This window comes from Pinus tabuliformis, chromosome J (genome assembly GCF_031772625.1).
Source record: "Pinus tabuliformis cultivar Carrire ecotype Pingquan chromosome J, CPIR1, whole genome shotgun sequence".
NCBI lineage: Eukaryota > Viridiplantae > Streptophyta > Pinopsida > Pinales > Pinaceae > Pinus > Pinus tabuliformis.
The window spans coordinates 1,086,951,673-1,086,972,767 of NC_142295.1; the positions used below are offsets into that span (position 1 = coordinate 1,086,951,673).

At 35.7% G+C, this 21,095-nt stretch overlaps 1 pseudogene; it reads left to right on the forward strand.

The window, feature by feature from the left end:
* The first annotated feature begins 244 nt into the window (after window positions 1–244).
* LOC149230783 (importin subunit beta-1 pseudogene) lies at window positions 245–20,594 on the forward strand (annotated as a pseudogene).
* Window positions 20,595–21,095: the final 501 nt, after the last annotated feature.

The following is a 21,095-nucleotide window of genomic DNA, read 5'->3' on the forward strand; positions in this document are numbered from 1 at the left end:
TACTGAATATTCCAATTCTAGTTCTGTTTATACATCAGAAGAAGAATATGAAGAATTGAATCTTCACGCCCAGGCTTGTAATTGCTCAGATTCTGAAGAATGTCAATGTAATATTTTAAATACAGATTCTGACTCTTTTGATGATTCTTCTGTTGATGAATAAGAAGACAAGCCGCAAAAAGAAAAAGTTTTAATGGTCGCGACAAAAGAGGATGAAATGAAAATCCTGTCACAAATAAGAGCAATGGAAGATGGCGAGATGAAAACTCATCTTACTGAAGCATTCATGGACCAGCTTAAATCTTCCAGCCACAGTAAAGGAACTTCAAAGAAGCCCCTCTTCATTGACGCCTCATTTGAACACAACGCAAATCCTTTCAAAGGCAAAAACAACAAGACAAGGTTCGTGCACTTACCTTGGGGGAGGTAAGTAAAGAAATTCATAACCTTAAATCTGAAATTTCTTCATTAAAAATTCAGGTTGAAAGGTTAGAAAAGGGAAAACAAAATATTGCAGCAAATCCATTTGAAGAATATGATCCACCAGAATTCCATGGATCAAATATTCAGATATTTGAAGGCAAAAAGGATCCTTCTGCGGGTTTTCAAGAAATGAGGATACTTGCAATAGAGTATCAACAACACCATGTGCAGGTAAACATATGCATTCAAGGAGAAATGTTTTGTCTAACTGCTCTCATTGATTCAGGAGCAGATGTCAATATCCTAAGCACCAAAGTAATACCAGCTAAGTATTGGATGTCTGCACAAAGAAATGTGATTGGTTTGGGCAACAAAACACTTAACTATGAAGTCCCCAAGGCTTCAATTTGTTTTGAAAATCATTGTTATGAAACCAGCTCAAGAAAAGATAGATCAACGCCTTAGAATTCAGCTTCTTCGAGGGGGAAACCTCCTTTACATTACATAAATGAACAATTATTCGATGATTCAAATGACAAAACCTCCTTTCTATATATAGGAGTCTAAGGAGTCACAATATAATCCAGCCGACCTAACAATAATAATATAAAGCCACAAAAATAACAATAGAGGGATTCTATGGGGCACAGAAATAACAATATGGGGGTAATAGGGGCACAACAATATAAATAAGGGGTATAACTACAATAGTAATGGGGTAATCACTAGTATTATAGGGACCCAACATGCCCCTCTCCTTCAAAAAAGTGTTGTCCTCAACGCTTGAGTAGTTCTGGATACTTTTGCATAAAAATCTCATCCTCCCATGTGGAATCTTCAGCGGATAAGTTCTTCCACTTGATAAGATACTCTGAAATTGATCGATTTCGTAGCTGTCGAGTTCTTGTTTCTGTGACTGCTTCCGGTTCCAATATAATTTTTCCTTCCTCGTCAAGTTCTGGCAATATTGTTTGAATTGGGAGCTTGTCGCCTATAACCTTCTTTAAACATGAAACATGGAAAACTGGGTGCAATCGAGAAGCTGCAGGAAGCTCCAATTTGTATGCCATAGTACCAATCTTTTGCAACACCTTGTACGGACCATAATACTTTGGTGATAATTTATTATCCTTCTTAGCTTGCTTTAGGGACATTTGCTTATATGGTTGTAGCCGTAGGAATACCCAATCACCTACATCAAAACTTCTTTCACTGCGATGTTGATCTGCCTGTTGTTTCATTCTATTTTGTGCCAACACGAGGTTATCCTTTAAGAGTTGGAGGACTTGTTGTTGATGTTCGATGTGATGTTCCACTGCCTGAACCTTAGAATTTTCTCTTAAATATGATGTGATGGATGGTGGTTGATACCCATAAAGTGCCATAAATGGGGTCATTTTTGTTGTTGTATGGAAGGAAGTGTTATACCACCATTCAGCCAGAGGCAACCATTTGACCCATTGTGTCTGTTTATCAGATACAAAGCAACGAAGATATCCTTCCAAACATTTGTTTACTATCTCAGTTTGCCCATCAGATTGAGGATGATAAGATGAGCTATGAGCTAACTGAGTACCAAGACAAGAAAATAATTCTGTCCAAAAATTTCCAGTGAAAATGGGATCTCTGTCACTTACAATAATCTTTGGGTTTCCATGTAGCTTTTGAACTGTTTCCATAAATGCAGTAGAAACTGTACTGGCTTTAAATGGATGTGATAATGCACAAAAGTGTGCATACTTGGTAAGTCTGTCAACTACCACCATGATGACACTCTTTCCCTCAGACTTGGGTAAACCTGTGATAAAATCCATTGAAACCTCCTCCCAACGTTGGCTTGGAATGGATAAAGGTTGTAATAGACCCGGTGTCTTAATTGTTTCAACTTTATTTTGTTGGCAAACCAAACATTCCGCCACAAACTTTTGAATATCTGATTTAAGGCCATCCCAAAAAAATTCCTTCTTAACCCTGTGGTAAGTTTTTAAAAATCCTGAGTGCCCTCCTAAGGGAGAAGTGTGCAATTCCATAAGAATCTTTTGTTTTAGCTGGGAATTCTTACAGAGGTATAAGCGATCTTTGTACCATAACGAATCATTTTGCCAGCTAAATGTATCAGAAGTACTGGAATCTTGTTGTAGCTTTCGAATAAGTGCCCACACTTCTTCGTCATTCTTCCATTCCTCCCTTGCTTCGTTTATCCAATCTGGTTGGATAATAGAAATGGCACACAACAATGCTTCCACATCCTCATCCTTTCTTGAGAGTGCATCTGCCACCACATTTTGCTTCCCTTTTTTGTAGATGATTTCAAAGTCATAACCCAACATCTTTGTGACCCACTTTTGTTGCTCTTCAGAGGATAATCTTTGTTCTAAAAAGTATTTAAGGCTATCATGATCCGTTTTTACCTTGAAGTGTCTTCCCATTAGGTAGGGTCGCCATTTCTTAAGTGCATGGAGTATTGCCAACATTTCCTTCTCATAAATAGCTTTGCTTAAAAACTTTCCCTTGATTGGACGACTTTCAAAAGCAATGGGTCTTTCATCTTGCATTAGAACAGCACCAATTCCATTTCCTGAAGCATCACATTCCACAATAAAGGTTTTTGTGAAGTCCGGTGTAGCTAAGACCGGTGCTTGGCACATTGCCTCTTTAAGATGTTCAAAGGCCTTTGTTGCTTCCGGAGTCCATGAAAATGAATCTTTCTTCAATAATGTTGTTAGAGGTGCTGCTATTCTCCCATAATTCTTAACAAACTTGCGATAATACCCTGTCAACCCAAGAAATCCTCGCAGATGCTTTATGGATGTGGGGATTTTCCATTCCTTAATGGCTTTAATTTTGCTAGGGTCTACCTTAACTCCTTCATGAGATACAATATGACCCAAATATTCCACCTCCTGGACTCCAAAGAAACATTTGGATCTTTTTGCATATAATTGTTTCTCCTCCAATAGTTGTAGCACCCTGTCAACATGTTCAACATGATCCTTCCAAGACTTGCTGTAGATTAGTATATCATCAAAAAATACTAACACAAATTTTCTAAGGAATGGTTTGAAAATTGAATTCATCAAACCTTGAAATGTTGAAGGTGCATTGGTAAGGCCAAAAGGCATGACCAAAAATTCATAATGACCCTCATGAGTTCTAAATGCCGTTTTCGGAATGTCTTCAATCTTCATTCTGATTTGATGATATCCCGAACGAAGATCCAACTTGGTGAAGTAAATTGATCCATGCAATTCATCCAGTAATTCATCAATGACAGGAATGGGGAACTTATCTTTAATAGTGAGCTTGTTGAGCTCCCTATAATCTGGACACATGCGCCATGATCCATCCTTCTTGTGCACCAATACTACTGGAGCTGAGAAAGAACTTTGACTCGGTTGAATTATACCAGCCTCTAGCATTTCTGCAACCATACGTTCAATTTCACTTTTTTGGACATAGGGATATCTGTACGGCCTGATGTTTGGAGGAACACTTCCTGGAATCAGATGAATAGCATGATCATGATCACGCATAGGTGGGAGACCTTTGGGAGTCTCAAATACCTTGGAATGATTGTCCAGGACTTTTTGGAGATCTGGAGAAATAGATGATTCCAATGTGGAAACATCTAGCGAACATAATTGTGCAATTACACCTCTTTTCTCCTTTTTTAGAAGCTTTGTCATGCCATTAGAGCTGATTATCTTTCCTGGTTTCCCTGCAATACCCCTTAATTCAACTTCCTTTCCTTCCGTAGAAAATTTTATGAAAAGTTCTTGAAAATTAAAAGCTATTGTACCCAAGGATTGTAGCCATTGGACTCCTAGTACAACATCAACACCTCCCATTGGAATGGAAAGCATTGGGCTAGTCAATACATATTCTCCCATGGATAGCTTGATATTATGGCACTTTCCAGAGCAATTTATTGTTCCTCCATTTGCAATCATCACTTGACACTCTGGTGCTGGATATAGGAAGCAATTCAATTCTTTTGCTACCCTACAATGAATAAAATTGTGGGTGCTTCCTGAATCAATCAACACTATTACCTTTTTCTTCTTGATTTGTCCTTCTATCTTGATGGTTTGAGGAGTGGTAATTCCCGCCAATGCATTACAAGATATGGTCGGATTTATTTTTTCTTCATCTAGGCTTTGTTCCTGGAGTATATCCTCTTCTTTTGACCTTTCTTGCTCCTTTTCTTCTTCCTCTTCACAATCTATGTAGAATAATTTCTTCTCAGCACACTTATGACCTTTTGTGTATTTGCTATCACAACTGTAACAAAGCCCTTTGCTCTTTTTTCTTCCAATTGTTGTGGTGTCAACCTTGTAGGTTGTGGAAGACTAGGGGCAACAACACTTCCGTCTTTATAGTTGTGAGTGGTATGCTTCCTAGTTGCCATAATTTTGCTTTCCATTTTTCTTGCTAACCTGAATGCCTTCTCTAATGAATCAGGTTCCCAAAGGCGAACATCATGTTGGATATTATCCTTTAAAGACCCTATGAACACATCAATCCTATGCTCCTCTGGAATATCTTTTACCCTTATGTTCAATTTTTGGAACTCCTCAATGTGCTCCATTACTGAACCCTTTTGTTTGAGACTTATCAATTGGCTAAAAAAAGTGTTGCTTTTTGTATCCTCATAATGTGCTATCAATTCTTCCGTAAAAATTGCCCAAGTGATAAATTTTTTACGAGAACAAAGCCATTGATACCATACAAACTGATTTGGTTCCAAATATACAGTTGCCATACGTACCTTTTGTGCGTTTTGCACATTATTGAGATCGAAGAATTGCTCCATCTGTAATATCCATGTGGCGGGATCCTTGCCATCAAACTTCCTCATATCGATTTTTGGAATATGGTGATTCTTCGATCCAACATTAGCATCTATGGAATCATGATTAACATTTCTTTTGTTCTCATCATGAGTTTCCTTTACTACCTTTTCACCATTAGTAAGTATTTCTTGTAGAAAATTTGTCAAATCTGTCTTCAAATCTGCCATGCCTGTCTTCAAATTTGTGTTCAAATCTATCTTCAAATTGTCCATCTTAGCTTCCATGCCATTCATCTTAGCTTCCACGCCATTTATCTTAGCTTCTGTTAACTTTGTGAGCGTGACATTTGTTGCACTTGTTCTTGTAATTTTGATATATCATTTAGCATTTCTTCCTCTTCTTCATGAGTCATGCTAGAGCTTTCAGGTTCCTTACTAGGTTTTTGCATTTTCTTTCCTCGGGGCATCAGTTACCGATAATAATTCTCTACTATGCCCTTTGAATTCCTTCAAAATAAATTTTCAAACCAAGCTTAAGCAAAAATTTAAAAAATTCTACATGCCTTTTTTCACTTTGTAGGAGCTCGATATTGCCTCTGATGTATCTCTGTACTTCCCAATCATCTAGTTCTGAATTTGTGACCTGTAGTAGCTCTCTGTGTCCTATTTCCAATGCCACCAGTTTGATCCAAATTGGATTCTCCAAGAAAGAGTTATGCACAATCTCCCAAGATGACCTGATTATAGACCTTTCCAGAAGGGCGAACTTGTATGAAGTGCCACGTGTACAATTTTCAATCTTTGGTTCTGAAAAAGATATACAAGAAACTACAGTTCGTCCTCTTTCTGTAACTTCTTATGAAATTTCAATCTGATTCCCAGAGAGAAAGTTATGACGATTTTCCCCAGGTCACCTGTTTTGAATGTAATTCAGGAGTTTGCAAAAAGACCAACTTCCTCAGATCATATCTCCGAAAATATCATGCAAAAAGCTCTGAAATGCGGACCCAAGGTTCAACGCGATTTCTTCTTGCGACTTCTGAAACGCCACAGAAAAAATGTTATAGCGAAAATGCCACGATGACCTGTTTGGAGCAGCGAAACCCTAGAATCCAAAGCTCTGATACCAAATGTTATGAAACCAGCTCAAGAAAAGATAGAAAAGATAGATCAACGCCTTAGAATTCAGCCTCTTCGAGGGGGCAACCTCCTTTATATTACATAAATGAACAATTATTCGATGATTCAAATGACAAAACCTCCTTTCTATATATAGGAGTCTAAGGAGTCACAATATAATCCAACCGACCTAACAATAATAATATAAAGCCACAAAAATAACAGTAGAGGGATTCTATGGGGCACAGAAATAACAATATGGGGGTAATAGGGGCACAACAATATAAATAAGGGGTATAAATACAATAGTAATGGGGTAATCACTAGTATTATAGGGACCCAACAATCATTGTATAAAGTTGAAATTTGCAGTCGATGACATCCCAGTAGACTACATTTTAGGTAATATCTTTCTAGCAGCAGTAGAGCCTCATGGGTCAATCAGGTTGAAGAAAAACAGAGGCAGATATTTCATTACACTTCCAACTTCCAGTGGCATTCCTAAAAGGATCGAGATGCCTTACATCTCAAATCCCAAAGTCTCAACAATGGTACAAAGCATGAAGGAGTTGGATAAAACTGAGTCAAAATTTCTAGATCTTAAAGAACTAAAATCCACTATTCAAGTTTCACAATAGCTAAAACATCCAGACAACCAGAAGAAGATTGTTGCAATTAAAAAGAAAATTGAAGAAGAATGTTGTGCTGAAGAGCCAAATGCTTTCTGGCATCGAAAGAAATTTTCAGTGGAACTGCCATACAAGGCAAAATGTACAGGAAGGCCTTGCAAAAACAAAGCCATACTAGTGAATAAAGAGTACCGAGATATTTGTGAAAAAGAAATATAGAGGCTTTTGGAGAAAAAGCTAATCAGAGAATCTGATAGCCCCTGGAATTACTATGGATTCTATGTAACAAAAGGGCTAAACAAATAAGAGGAATTCCCAGATTGGTAATCAATTATAAACCTCTGAACTCTGTTTTAGCTGACAATACCTACCCAATTCCTCATAAAGGGGATCTTATCATTAGGATTGCAGGTGCTAAGGTATTCTCCGAGTTTGATTTAAACTTAGGTTTTTGGCAAGTTGCAATTGCAGAAGAAGATAAATTTAAGACTGCCTTCAGTGTGCTAGCAGGACACTATGAGTGGAACGTGACGCCTTTTGGTCTCAAGTACACACCATCCAAATTTCAAAAGGTGATGGATTCCATTTTTAAACCTTTCTTTGATTGGTTAATTGTATATATTGATGATATTCTTATTTTTTCCAAGAATGTCCAGGACCATTTTCGACACATACATATTTTTGTAAAAACCATTAAAAGAAATGGTCTTGTTCTTAGCAAAAAGAAAATTGAAGTCTTTCAAACTTCAATTAAGTTTCTTGGCCATACAATTTTTAATGGCCAAATCTCTCTCCAAAAACATGCTCTGGAATTTTCCAGTAAATTTCCAGATGTTATAACAGATAAGACGCAGCTCCAAAGATTCCTTGGATGCTTAAACTATGTTAGCAACTTCTATAAAGACTGTGCTAAAGATAGAAGTTTGTTAAATCAACGTCTTAGAAAGAATCCAGAACCTTGGACTGAAGCACACACCAGAGCAGTTAAAAATATAAAAGCCAAGGTTAAATCCCTTCCTATTTTGCACATCTCCGATGATGACGCATAGAATATTGTTGAATCCGATGCCAGTGACATTGGATGGGGAGGAATTCTGAAGCAAAAGAAAAACAATGAAGAACAAATTGTCCAATTTGTTTAAGGTACATGGAATTTTGCTGAGAGAAATTATTCTACTATAGAGAAAGAAGTTAAGGCAGCATGGAACTGTATAGATAAGTTTGAAATACATCTTGTCAATAAGCCTTTTCTCCTCAGAACAGATGCATCAGCCCTCAAAAAAGTCTTAACCAAAGACATCAAAAAGCCAGGAGAAGCAAAATTCGCAAGATGGCAAGCTCTCTTTGCTAACTTCTATTTTGAAGTTGAGCATATAAAAGGGGAAGAAAATTGTTTGCCAGACTTTCTTAGTAGAGAACATATCCAGAACCAGCATTAGGAACATGTAATGATCATTGTGACACAGTGGGACCCATCTCAATAGCAAGAAGTATTGAGAACAATCAATGAAGATCAGAGTTGGGATGAATACAAAAATAATTGGAAACCTACATGGCAACTCAGAAATACAAAGGTCTTAGATGCAGACTTGCAGCCTCATACTGACATCCTACACCTTGTTCCTGAAAGAAGAGTATTACCGAAAGGAAATCGGTGGATACATGATATGGTGTACAACAACAGTATGGCCGCAGCCCACTAGGTTGAAGAAGCATTACAGTATGCCTTCCATGACATTGCAATGGTATGGTCAGAAGGAGGAGACAAAAGAAAAATCTTTCATTGATTTTTCTCGATTAATAAAACCAGAAATACAAATTGGTCAATCATGAGAAATAATGCTACACTTTGGCCAAAAAATGATCCAAATCTCATTTTTCCATAAACCATTTATAATTTTTCCAGTTACAAGAAATTATGGTGGGATATTTTAAATGTTGATGGAAAAGACGAAATTCATTTCACAAAGCTTAAATTTGGATCCACAGGAAGCATGCAAATAAATCAGCAAGCAGAATGGCTAAGAGACTGGTGGAAAGATTATGGAGTAAATACAACTGCAATTGATCCAGTTTTCTATGAAAGTTACTTCCAAATGCAGTGTGACAAATGTCGAGAAAGAAATATTGTAGAATGTTTCCATATACCATGTAAAAAGGTCAGATATTTATTTCAATATCCTAACCATGCAACTTTACAACAACTCATGGCTAGACATGATGAATGGCTAGTTATGACTAAAATAAAACACCAATATGTACTCAATAAACCCATGATCGTCAGATGAATCTATACTAAAGCATGGGATGGGATGATATATCCTAGAATCCACTTTCCAGGGATTACCCCTCTTGGTATTCCCATTACATAATTGGTTCTCGTGGGCTTTTCCCATAAAGCATCCACAATGTAATTATGATGTCCAGTCACGGACTGAATGTGACCAGTGTTCTCGTGGGCTTCACTGTTTAAAAAAGTATCCACTTTGTAAAGATTTAAGCTTTCCGTGGGATTCTTGGTAATCTCCACTATGTATTATAGTACAAAGATTCTTCAGTCACGAGACTTGGAGCACTTCTCCAACTTTTGGTGCGCTTTGAGCCACATCTCACGGACTGACATAATAATTAGTACTAAATTTGTATGCCCGAGTGTCGGATGTTTGTCCCCTCCTTTTCCTATATAAGCAAGGGGAAAGGCTCATTCAGAGCATTCGGAGTTGGGTATTTCGGAGAGTTTGTTGTGTTTAAGAGTCAAGAGATTTTCTGCTCTGCAACTGCGGACTATTGTCTGATATGCTTGCATCACGAAGAGATCTCAAAAGTCTTAGGTGATCTGAGAAGCCTGCGCATCTGTGTGTTTGGCACAGGTGAGAACCTAAAGTGGCCAGATCTTTAGAGAGTCTGTCTATGAGAGTGTTGGTTTTCAGTGTTCAAAGACTGAGTCTGTGATTTTGCCAGGTAGCCTCTAGTAAGCTATCTCCTAGTTGAGTAGCAAAAGTCTGGTAAATGCGAACACAGTCTATCTCAGGAATGAACAGATTGTAATCTTCTGTAATCCATTTGCTGAATTAATATAAGAGAGTGTTATTTATTCTGCATTTGAGTACTTGTGCATTATAAATGAGCTGCTGAGGTAGTATCTACTTAAGTTATTCTGTATTGAGGTTCACTAGAGGTTTGCCAACGCATAGAAGGGATGCCAAACCGTGTAAGGCGAGGATGCCATTGAAGAGGTCAACAGAGCGAGAAATGTGCTAGTAGGTTCGTGTAAATCAGAATAAGTGGCAAAAGCAGAAAAGAGACTCAGCTGTGTTGTTGTTGCAAGCTTCGTAGAAGCCCCTGCGTAAAATTGGTAACAGAGTCGAGTGATTTCATAGTGTATAATAAAAATGTAGTTTTGTGATGTTATAGTTCATATACGTTGCTATTAGATATATATATATATATATATATATATATATAATTAATTTTTTTTTGGTAGAGACATATTGTTAAAATTATTTTTAATATAAAGATAAATTTATATTAAAAATTTGGAAATAATTATTATTTATAGTAGTGAAGTTATTTTTTTTAATAGATTTGAAGTCATAAGCCAATTCAAGAGAATGAATTTATACATATTTAATAAGTTAAATATATTATTTTAACAATTAATTAATAACTATATTTTTTAATTAAATTACTAAACATTTTTTTCAAAAATAAAGCAAAGATAAAGAAAAATTAAAATAAACTTAAAATTGATAAATGTGGTGGTAGAATATTTTTATGTCGGGACAGTGAAAATTGGTTACGCCAAGATGCACATTATACAATTCGTTTTGCATTTTGAGGAAGATCTGTAATTAGCAAATTCTACAGCCAATTTTGAGGAAGATCTGTAATTAGCAAATTCTACAGCCAATTTTGAGGAAGATCTGTAATTCCTATCATTTTTTCAGAAGGAAAAAAAACGTTGGTTTTTATTATAAATACCAATACATCAAGTCCCAAAATTTCCAAGAGAATAGTGCAGAATTAGAAGGCGATACAATGTCAGAAACAACAGACTAGTGTGTTGTATCTCAAAACTCAAATGCATAATCATAGTAACCACCATCAAAGAAAAACAGTTAACAAAAGCATATGTCCAAAGATCAGCAATAGCAAGAAAGTATAATCGCGGTGTGAAAAAAAAAAAGAGGTTGTCATGCCGGCTTGAAATAATGAGCACCATGAACCATGTTCTATCCAGAGACAGACAAAGTATAAGAATTAGCAGCCTGGAAGGGAGAGGGTATCCTCAGCCATGATGATGTTGTCTACCAGCAGAGTGAAATGTAACCAACCCATTGCAGCTGAAAAACCAGTTTTTGACATTGCAATTATGTTCCCGATGGATGTGCCGGAAGGAAATATGTTGGAAAGGCCTCTTAAGATATTCTATATGGTGGAACCAACCCTATAGATGTGGATGAGAGATAGAAGAGATACCCAACATGTGGTTTATTAGAGCTTGTGAGTCCCCAAAGATCTAGATGCTTTGCTTGTCGAGAAACCTGGAAAACCATAATAAACCCCATAGACTGATGGATTCAACCCTCATGTTTGTGTCATTTCCCCTAGACCAGAAAATTTTATACTATTGTTCTGGATTTATGTGAAGCCACACGCCACATCCACATGATCCACCTTATGCAGCAGCATCAAAATAACCAGCATGGTAGGAGATGTGTGGAGCATATTTCCTGGAACCAATTGCTTTAACCACAGTTTTCTTCTACATCAAGGGCTTCATCCAGAATACAATATTTTTGACACTATGATCTATATTAAGAGGTAATTCATCAAATATGATGGAATTTCTGGCCTTCCAAATTTCCCAAAAAACTACAAGGGGAATGGTCATATGTTATTTGGTTCTCCCACACCACCATATCAAACAAGTATCAATTGAATCATGAACCATATGAGTAAAAGTAAATTAGTTTGAGAGCCTAGACCATACATGTGTAACAATCGGACAATCCAATAGGAGATGATAATTATTTTACGGTGTCATCCTGCACATTGCACATTGACTGTGTCCATACATACCCCTTTTCATTAAGTTTTCCCAAGTTAGTGTTTAGGTCTTCCAAGCGAGCCATGTAAATAATATAATCTTGTATGGGACCTGTGTTCTCCAAAATCTATTGAACCGGCTTATAGTTTGTTGATTGTATGAGATACCACAAATGAAAAATGAACAAGTATGTATTAGCAACTGATATGGATCCCTAGTGAAATAGGTCATCCCATGTAATCTCATTATCATCATCGTTTTTGCAAATGCCCGATCTACGTAATGCTACAGTAAATGTATCCCATTTCCCAGCAGCTTCACCTATAAAACCAATTTCTTATGCTCTATCCCAAAATTGGAAACTTCCGTTCCATGTATTGATCGCATGGGCACGGTAAATTATTCCCCTGGAATTTAATCTGGCAATTAAATCATCTTAACAAAAAGTATCCTGATCCATACCCAAGATTCGATCTTTGCCTATAATAATGTTATTCCCCGAGTCAAAAGACCAACAAGAGCACTTTAGTAGCCATATGTTGATTTTGTTAAAGCTTGCCCATATGGTGGATCCAGTCGATTTCCTGATCAGGCCATCTGTCATCCACATTTCTGCCTTAATGCCACCTATGTATTTTGTTCGAATGATGTCTCCCCACAAAAATTTGCCAAATAAGGCACGCCATAGTGATTTAGTTAATAGATCCCATCCAAATATTTTCAAGTTCAGGATCCCCCAACCCCCAAATTTCTTTTGGAATCACGAGTTTTTCCAATATGATTAAATTGAATGTGAAGCATTTTCCAGAGCCAACTCAGATGAAGTTTTCCATAATTTGACAAATTTTTTGGATGATAGTGGATGAGAGACACTATAGGTGTGCCTAGTACACCACGAGTTGTTGCAAAACAGACTGTGTGAGTGTGACTCTGCCCTCGAGATTCAAACACCGGTGCTCCCATCCAGAGATTTTCATGTGGAATTTATCAATGATCCATAACCAATCATTTACTCTATAATTATTAGGTTTGATGTTGAAACCCATATATTTTAATCCTGAACCAATTGGTTGTGTGGCCATGCAAATAGATTGGCAATGTGATCTATCTCCTCCTGTTGACCTTCAGCATATAGTAACATTGATTTTCCTTTTTAATAATAAGCCCTGAAGCATTACCGAACCTGCAAAAGATGTAGTGAAGTGCGGACCATTGCAACCTGGAAATCATTCCAAATATCAAAATTTCATCAATAAAGAAGCTATGTGTAACCTTTATACCATGACCCAAAGTGAGTCTAGGGAATTATTGCTCCATATTGGCTGCTTTGATTTTATGGCTAAGTCCATCCATGACAAGTATAAATAGCAGTGGCTATAAAGATCAGCCCTAATGTAGTCTTCTTCCAGCACCAAATAATTTAGTGGGATATCCATTTATAATTACAACATATTGTACAAAAGATACTCAGGCCATAATCTATTCAATATTTTTCATATCCAAACCAATCCTTAAGAGAATGATGTGGAGGAAAGCCCAATATACACAGTCGAATGCTTTTTGTAAATCCACCTTCATGACAAATGCTTCCATTTTCCTCGTGTGGATGGAATGTAGGAATTCTTGGGTGTGGAAACAACATCATGAATCAACTTGTCATGTAAAAACCCATATTGTCCCTGAGAGATGTATGAAGAGAGAGTCAACTTTATTCGAATCGCTATGATCTTAGAAATAAGCTTGTATAACATATTGCATAGGGATATGAGTCTCTAGTCCTTAAAGGATTCCAACTCCTTTTGCTTTGGAATGGGAGAAATGAACATGGAGTTGATGGCGCTTGTGTTGTGTCCTCCAATCCTGGACTCTCCACCATTTGCAGTAAATCTGGCCTAACCATATCAAAAAAATGAATGAAGAACTCGACCGTCCAGCCATCTGGTCCAAGGCATTTATCTTTTGCAAAGGATTTTAGTACCTTATGTATTTCCTCCAAATCAATAGGCTTGTATAACTCTAGATTTTTAGGCAGATCGAACATGGTGGGATAGGAGTCTGAACCCCAAATTTGGTCTTCAATTTATGTACCCCCTCGCACCTTGTAGAAGGATTCAAAGAAAGAAACAACTTCTTTCTGGATATCTGAAGTGGAATGGACCACATTGTTATTTGAATCTTTAACTTTCCAAATTGTATTGATGTTCCTCCTGTAATTTGCATACATGTGAAAAAATTTGGTGTTTTTGTCCCCCTCTTTAAGCCACAGTGCTCTACTTTTCAAGCGCCAGGTGACCTCTTGAATATGTAGGATCTTTCTCTTTTTTTCCTCCAACTCCTTACACTGTTGATGAGATCTGGGGAAGAGTTTCCAATATTCAGGATCTTGCCGAGTCTTTCCAATTCCCTCTTGATACCAACTAAATCCATTATCATGGATCTTTTCTTATTTCGCTCCCACTTTCGGACCTCCGATTTTAATGCATGTAGTTTCCCATATATAGCTTGCATGGGTGAAATATATGTTGCCTTGTGTTGTGTCCCGAAAGATTTAATCAGATTGTTAAAATCGGCATCCTCGAGCCAGATTCGGTTAAATTTGAAGGGCATACCCAAGCGAATCTCCTCCCTCCTCCAATGTAATTCTCTCCATGCTCAACTCTGAATTGACAAGTGTCCCTCTTAAATTAAAATTAAATTTTCTCTAAATAAACATAAAATATTCCTTATAATATGAAATAAAAATGAAAATAAGTATACATATTTGGTTATTTTAAGTAAAAAAATTATAAAACATCAATAATCTTACTTTCATTGTGTTTGGTTAGTTGTTGCCATTGAAACCCATTATAAAAGAAATGTAAAAATATTTCATTTTCACTCTTAATCATAATAAAATATTTAGATGCCCATATTAAACAACATAAATTTGATTAACCTCCCACCCAAAACAATCAAATTCAACTTATAATCTATAATCAAAAGATTAATTAAACTAGTAATTTCGTCAATACATATAACTAGCATGTCACCATAAGTTGGAAACATTAATGCAAAAAATTGTATTGATCTTTATATCTAATAATACTTACTCATAGCTTTTCCTTGTCTTTAATGGCTAAACATGTACACTGTACATGAAGGTCTTAGCATTGCCATTATAAGCTAGCCATATAGTGTTAGACAAGATTAATAATTGTAATTATTATTGCCTCTGTTTATTATGAGTTAAGTAGAGACTTGTCAACAATGGTTAATTTGAAACCCTCATTCAATAATAATGATAAGAAACCTTGGTTATGTTATACTGGGTAATTGTGGAAGCTAGATAACTATGGGGCACTATCTTTCTAAATATATAATATATAAACAAAAAATCAGCAGCGACCAACTTAGATGGTGGATGCGGATGCTTGAGCATATCGTACTGAGCGAGGGATAACCGACTTAATAAGTATGCCACATGTCTTATCTAATCACCGAAAAGGTTTTAATTTAACGATTTTTTCAAGGTTTTTCATAAGAAAAGTGTTATCTGACAAGAAATAAGAACAAGAATCTCAAGGTTTAATCAAATTCAATAACAGGCCAAAACATTAAGTGTGTGTATTTTACCAATTTCTGCACTAGACACCTTTAAAAACACATTTAGGAATTTAAATTCAGTTCGGAAATATCTTTTATTTTAATCAAATAAACACATAAAACTTTATTAGTCTTATTTTAATCTAAATAATACCTATACTATTTTTTAAAAATAAATAAAATTTAAAATATAAACAACTAAATATATATATAAACAAAATTATATTATAATAAAATAAACCAGCAAAAACTTGAGATGAATATTCTCCACCCAATATTTTATTTTATGCTCCCAGATCCAGCGTAAAAATGAATCAATAATAATTTAGGTGAGAGAAATTGGGAACTTGTACCATTCTTGGGAAACCTTGGAAAAATATATCATTAATACCTCTTTGTAAAACACAAAACCTATCCTTCAATAAAGTTTAGCATTTAAAACTATGAAAGAGAGAAATAGATCTCACTTAGCATTAGAAGCAACAACCATCAAACCAAACTAAAGAAAAATTGACTTGAGAATTTGGTTCAGCGTTGGAGTAAAGATTAGTTTCCCTTCCTGTTTGCGCTTTGTAGCTAGTTTTGATTCTTTGTTACTGGCAAGACGTCTACGAAAACATACCCTGCATTAACAATTTTCTAAGTTCAATTATTCAACAAATTTCAATCAATCTCAAAATGAATTTACAATACTAACATCAACATATTCAGTCATGAAGTATATGTAAATATCAACGAAACTCAGATCCTAGGCTATTTAAATATGTGTTAGCAAATAAGATGGTGTCATTGACCACCCTGCTCAGATTACCTATTAACATTTGAGGCTTCCTCATTTATGGATCCATTTGATCTTGATAAGTTTTTGACTTCATTAGGCAAGTCCCCTGTCATGTTTTGACATGTTAGAGAAAGATTTCGGCGAAAATCACATGGAATCTCATTTGTCGACGCGTTTCGAACCAACCAGTGTGGTTCATCGCCGAAATCTTTCTCTAACTTGATATGGATCACAGAAGCCTAAACTCTATTATGTTTTGACATGGTCAAAATATGCAGGCAGTAATAAAACACCCAAGATATCACCTGCTCAAATATGGAGTTATTGGAACAAACTTCCTCGATAGTCTTTGTTGCACTAAAAGAAGCATTACTTTGATCATTTTGGTTCAACATTGGTGCAAAGGTTGTTATCTCGTTTTGAATCTCTACTATTGTCTAGATGGCTACCATTTGATATCATGTGTTCTTAATTATTTAAGTTCAATTATTCACAAGATTCAATCAATCTCAAAATGAACTACCAATAATAACATCAACATATTCAACCAAGAGTGAGGAAGTATATGGAACCATCAACGAAACTTAAGTCTCAATCTATGTAAGTATAAGGTATTGAGTGAGATAATGTCAATGAATACCCTATTTTGGTTACCTATTCACACTTGAGGCATCCTCATTTCTAGACCCATTTTCTCTTGATGAGTTGTTGACTTCAATAGAAAGGTCATATGTAATGTTTTGACATGGTCAATACCTCCATCTATTAAAAAAAAAATAACCATAAATTATGTGCTTTAATGAGTTAGCAATGTTAATAGAAGCATTACTTTGATTAATTCCATTCAACATTCGATAAAAGACTTTTTTTTCCCTTCATGTTTGCTACTAGCGAGAGATTTGCCAGTACAAACCCCAGATTAACAAATTTAAAATTTTATTAAGTTAATTATTCCAAAGGAAACTAAAAGGATTTCATAGAATTCGATGCATCTAATTCTAAACATACCTTTTACCAATTATGTTCTAATCTGCAAACAACTTAATCCTTGAAGGAATTTCGCCTCTTTCAAATCCCAACCTGTTTGTTTTGTCTTGTTAATGTCATATGTTTTTTAGGAAAACAATGAAAAACAACCCAAATACTATTTTGTAAGGAGTTACCAAGTCTTTGGGTTGAATAATTATGATTCTTAGCAAGATGTAAGCATTTTGGTGGGGCCTGAAATGTGTTCTCACTTTTGTTCGGCTCCTGAAAGATGAAGGGGTGTACTGAAAGTGGACAAGATAGGAACCAAAGGGCACACTCACCTCAAGCTATGTTGTTTTAACTTTATACATTGAAGACATTTGATTGTAGTCATGTTGAAGCAATTTTAATGCCTCAAGTTATGTTGTTTTAAATTTATACATTGAAGACATTTGATTGTAGTCATGTTGAAGCAGTTTCAGCGGTTAAAAATAAAATAGATTTATCATTTGAAGTCGTAGAGAATAAGTATTTCCTCCTCAAAATTGGCACCTGAGCCAAAGGAAGTTTGTTCTTTCCAGGGAGGTCACTTTGGGAGGGATATAAGAATGGATAAAAATTATTAAAATTAAATTTAAAATAAAAATAATAAATAAAAGCACAACCTCAATTTTGCTACCCGCCCTGAAAAAATTGTTACAAGAACACGACCTGGGCCCTATAGTCATTGAATGAACAAAATTATTATTAACCCAAATGCCCCATTGCACTTCACAAGACCTGTACCTTCCAGTTACTGGTTGAACAACCTTATTTTGACACCAAATTCCCCTTTACACTTCTTTTGAAGATACACCAATGTTTGTAAAGTTGCCAAAATAAAATTAATTTAAATTTTAAAAAGAAGAGGGTCAAAAGTCCACAATCACTCCAAAACTCGCAACGCTAATTGAAATTAGGAGCCACAGTCCACCATGGATTCACAAAATACTTATCACAAGGGATAACTACATATAATAATCTTGTGAGTACACATAAACCCCAGAGCCCCAACATGGAGAAAGCAAGGTTGATAACAGTAAATTAATGAAAGGCCCCTTCCCTGATAGATTAGATTGATCAGAAGGTCAAAAAACTTCATGAAATTAAAAACACGTTTAGAAAACCTCTAAAAGATCTTGCATGAGGCTCAAAACATTCCAGACGATGGTATACAATGTTCCATGTGCTAAATAGTTCTTTCCAAAAAAGCTAACATACATATGAAACCCAGAGTTATTAACCACAAAGGCATGGATTTAAATAACAGAAGGCATCTCAGTATGTTGTACAATAGTTTTTATTAGGATAAGATATGGAAACTCATCATAAGAAATAAATAATACCCAAAAAGCAACAAAAAGAAACAAAACTAGCAATGCTTGCTAGCCTAGAGCATTAACCAGCATGAAGAAATTTGTAGGAAAGAAATTGAGAAAATTGCCATGCAACCAAGATTTATGAGCTCGTGAATATAAATGAAAGGTATGAAGCACTGATGGAGGCTATCCACTCTACTCTAGAAATTTACAAACCTAAAATTATTAATGAGAGGTATGAAGCACTGATGAAGGCTATCTAGTATACTATAGCAATTTTCAAACCTAAAACTACAAAGAAAGAAAAAAGGAAGGGCCCCAACAATGTTTTGGTGAACCCTTCTTCAATGAGAATAGTCACGTTAAGGACACAACTGCAAGGACCATTGGAAGAATATTTTAATTTTTACACAGTTCAACAATGGAGACACCCATAATCACACAGTTAAATTTCCCACATATCCTATTAGTGCTACTTGAAAGCTTGAAGGATGCACTAAATGTTGCTGAAATTTTTTGTGGTGTAGTTGTATTTCCTGGCCCTAGGCTATGAAGATGCAAGGGAAAATTCCTCTCCACTATCTATGTTTTTTAAGAACATTGTTGAGGCTCTTCTTGACGTAGTATCTAGGGAGGACGCAAGTGAATCTAGGTTGTGGACTACATCATACGAGACATTGAATGAGATTGTTTGATGTTCAACTAAAGACCCAACTGCTATTGATATGCAAATTGTTCATGTCATCATGCTTAAGCTTAATGAAACTTTGGAGATGCGGAAACTATCATCAAATGGCAAATAAAAACAGAATGATTTGAAAGCACTTCTATGTGGTTGCTTGAAAGTGATCATTCGAAAATTGTGTGCTTCTGAGTCAACTAAGTATGGTATTCTAAAATAGGTTGATCAAATGATCAATCTTTTCTTGAGGGTATTTTCCTATCAGAGTGCCATTGTTCATGAGGAAGCAATGTTGGCAATAGGAGCTGTTGCATATGCAATATGCGTGGAATTCAGAAAATACATGCAAGAATTCTACCAATATTTAGAGATGGGTCTTCAAAACTTTGAAGAACACCAAGTTTGTGTTATTATTGTTGGTGTGGTTGGTGATATATGTAGGGAATTGCATGACAATGTTCTCCCTTTTTGTGATGGTATTATGACCTACCTTCAATATATGTCAATCAATCAATTGCATCAATCCATTAAGCCTCCAATATTCTCATTCTTTTGAGACATTGCATTGGCTATTGGACTCCAATTTGAGAAATACTTAATATATGTGATGCATATGCTTCGAAGTGCAGTAGAGATGATGAAATAATTGAATACATTATTCATCTACATAATGGAATTCTAGAATCTTATGTAGGGATTTTCCAAGGTTTAAAAATTTCACAGAAGGTTGAGTTGTTGATGCCTTATGCAAGTCACATTTTGCAATTCCTTGGGAATATTTATCAAAAAAAGACATGTAAGAATCAAGTTCTATTTCAACTAGAGGTTTTTTGTATTCGGTAATTTTTGATGAGCTGTCATTTTTGTAATTATCATTGGTTTAAGTTTTTTCAATTTCCTTATTTTTTTTATCAAAATTACAGATAAGGTCTTCAGTGCCAGTTATGTTTACCTAAGCTTCATTCTAATAATTTTGATAAACATTTATATTTTCATACATGTTAATGGAGGGATGAGAAAGTAACAAAGGCTACAGTTGGGGTCCTAGGTGACTTGGCTGATACATTGGGTTCAAATTTTGCACCATTGTTGTGACAATATGCCTTTTACAATGATTTTATTGATGAATTCTTGTCATCTAACGATCAAATGATTAGGGAGACTGCAGAATGGGTTCAGATGACCAAGCATCGAGTTGTTTTGAGTTGAATGTGTCCAGAAAGTTTAGAAATGCATGCAATTATTTGGGTGTGTCAAGTTAAAGGAGTTTGGGATATCATAATTATCATTATGTTAATGATGATTCCACCTTGAGAGTCAGGGTTTTGGTTGAGAGGATATGCAAATTTGATTCATGCAGTTAAATTTCCCAAATATCCTATTAGTGCTACTTGAAAGTCGAATGTTGCTAAAAAAGTTTGTGGTGCATTGTATTTCCTAGCCCATGGCTATGAAGATGTAGGGGAAAATTCCTCCCCACTCTCTATTTTTTAAGAACATTATTGAGGCTCTTCTTGATGCAGCACCTAGGGAGGACGCAAGTGAATCTAGGATGTGGATTGCAGCATACAAGACATTGAATCAGGTCGTTCAATGTTCAAGTAAATACACAGTTGATATTGTTATGCATCTTGTTCCTGTCATCATGCTTAAGCTTAATGAAACTTTGCATATTAAATAGGAAGTTACATCTAGTTTTGGGAGAAAAAT